Genomic DNA, 3,028 nt, shown 5'->3' on the forward strand with positions numbered 1-3,028 from the left:
TGTGCTTTTTTAAAGTATTTTTATTTATCCTTGAGAATTTGATATACTTATATAATGTATTTTTTATCATATTCACGCCCCATTATCCTCTCTTGCTCCTCTCCCACTCCAGCTGCCCCTCCCGTTCCCAGCTAGCCCACTTCCACTCTCATGGTCTTGTGTGTGTGTGACCCAGTGAGTTTAATGAGGACTTTTTACAGGAGCCTGGGTGACAGTTGTCTATAGGAACATGGACAATTTAGCAGTGTCTAAAACCACTAAGAAAAAGTCTTTCGCTCTCCCTCAGCAACTATTAATTGACCATAGATTCTCAAGGAGGGGCAGGGCTTCATGAGGTCCTCCCTGCTCCACGATGAAATCTTGCAGTCTTTCGAAGGTCTTCTCCAGATAATCACAGCTACTGATAGTTCAAGACCTCGCTGTCATGTTGGGAAGGTGCAGCACTCAGCTCCTCCCATCCTCCAACTCTCTCATCCTTCTCCAACTCTCACATCCTTCCCAGCCTCTCTTCGGCCGTCTTCCTGATGGTCTTGGGGAGTCAGCCTTTTAAATAATAACTTAAAAAGTAATCATATGGGGGCTGGAGAGGTGGCTCAGCAATTAAGAGCACTGGCTGCTCTTTCAGAGGTCCTGAGTTCAATTCCCAGCCATCTATAATGAGACCTAATGTCCTCTTCTGGCATACAGATGTACATGGAGATAGAGCACAATATACATAAGAAAATCTTTAAAAATTAAAACAATAGGGGTTGGGGATTTAGCTCAGTGGTAGAGCGCTTGCCTAGCAAGCACAAGGTCCTGGGTTCGGTTCACAGCTCTGAAAAAAAAAAAAAAAAAAAGACAAAAATTAAAACAACAATAATAATAGGTCATAAGCATATGTTCATCTAGTGATAATTCTTAGGGTTTTTTTTTTTTTAAGATTTACTTATTTTAATTTTATGAGTGTTTTGTCTGCATGTGTGTAAGCACATGAATGGTGTGTGGTACCCTTTGAGGCCAGAAGAGAGTGTCTGGGTCTCTGAAACTGGAGTTAGAGACAGTTGTGAGTCACCATGTGGATGCTGGGAACCAAACTCAGGTCTTCCACAAGAGTAATAAATGCTCTGAACTACTGAGCCATCTCTCTGCCCTTCTGGGTTGTTGCTGTTTCTTTGTTTGATTGAAGTATTTTTTTCCTCCGGTGTAAGTGTCCCAGTTTCTCCAATGAGATCTCAAAGTGGAATGATTGGACATTCCTGTTATTAATAACATGTTTTCCCCCTCAAATGTGACCCAGTCTGAAGTTTTAAATTTTATGATCACTCTAATGTAGATGAATTTCTAAATGGTCTTATTAAATAAAAAACATGGAGCCAAATATAGGGGTGAAAGCCTTAGAGAGATCAGGGAAATAGGTAAGTAAAGCCACCAGCCAACCTCACTTCACCAACTCTGCAGCTTCCAAATGCGAGCTACTTCCTGTTTACCCATGCCTTTATTGCCTTGCTTTTCTGCCCTCTCATTGGCTATCTTAGCCCAGCTACCTCACTTTCTTGTCACTGTCTGTCTGTACAGACATCCAGTCTCTATGGTTGGTACTGGGATTAAAGCGTGTGTCACCATGCTTGGCTCTCTTCCCTAGTATGTGGCTTTGAACACACAGAGACCCTGCCAGCTAAGTGATTGGATTCAGGGCATGTGCTGCCTGACTTCTTGTTTACTTAAAATGGCTGGCCTTTTCTGCTGATCTCCAGGCAAGCTTTATTAAAGCACAAATAAAATTTCACCACATTTCAGCACAAATAAAATATCACCACATTCTAATCATAAAAGAATGTTTAGACTCCTTACTATTGGGAGTTTCCCACCCTTGCTCTTAAAAGGGGATTTCAGGGCCTGGAAAGACAGTTCAATAGACAGGAGAATGCACGCTGCTCTTCCAGAGGACCTGGGTTCGATTCCTAGCACCCATATTGCTACCCACAACTGTTTCTCTAGTTTCAGGCTATCAGATACCCTATTCTGGCCTCCCAGGGCACCAGCTATACACATAGTACACAGACATATATACAGACAAAACACTTATTCACATAAAATAAAAATAATTTTTTGGGGGGTTTTCAAGACAATATTTCTCTGTGTAGTCCTGGCTATCCTAGAACTCACTCTGTAGACCAGGTTGGCCTTGAACTCAGAGATCCTCCTGCTTCTGCCTTCCTAGTACTGAGATTAAGGCATATGATGCCCTGCCTGGCTAAAAAGTAATAATTTTTAAAAAGAGGGTTGTTTTTTAGTTCTGAACATAGCAAAATATGGGGCAGTGGGACCACTAGCATTTGCTATTTCAGGACTCCTGCTCTACTGAGGCAGTCTGGGAGTCAACATGCCCCAGGCAGTGCCACACAACTGACTCTTGATGAACACATCTTGAATAAACTCAGTCTTTTCCCTATGACCCATCCCTAAACCCCAGCTTCAGCTCTACACAGGCACCTCTGCTCTCCATCTGCCTGCATGGCTCCACATCCACCCTCCCCGCATGTCGTTTGTTCATGTAGAATCATTGCTCCAGCTTGTCGAGATCATTTCAAACCTAAGTCCTGTCATCCAGTCCATCAGATCCTGCTCTTCTTGGTGTCATCTGAAAGCGTGATGAACTGGACACCTACATCTTCATCTGAGTCTCTGAGAGAGAAACATCACAGCCAGAGCTGAGTCCCTGGCTCAAAGAGTTCCTTCAGCAAAAAATAAAACACATGGTCATCCCTCTGTGGGTTAGGTAAAATCCTCTAGACAGGGCTATCATGCAGCCACACTTCCCACATACAGGACAACATGACAAACTGCCTTGTTGAAAGCAAAACAGACACAAACGGAAGACCCAAAGCCTTCACCCACTATTGACTTATTCATCCATTCTCCTCATCAACAACAGAATCTGATATTTCTTCCTTTGGTGTTTATTAATGGAGGATGCATTATGGCTTCTGCCAATCACTCTCTCCTTGTCAAGCATATCTGGGGTGATTTGAACTTCTTATCCATT

This window comes from Onychomys torridus, chromosome 1, assembly GCF_903995425.1.
Source record: "Onychomys torridus chromosome 1, mOncTor1.1, whole genome shotgun sequence".
In the NCBI taxonomy this organism is placed as follows: domain Eukaryota; kingdom Metazoa; phylum Chordata; class Mammalia; order Rodentia; family Cricetidae; genus Onychomys; species Onychomys torridus.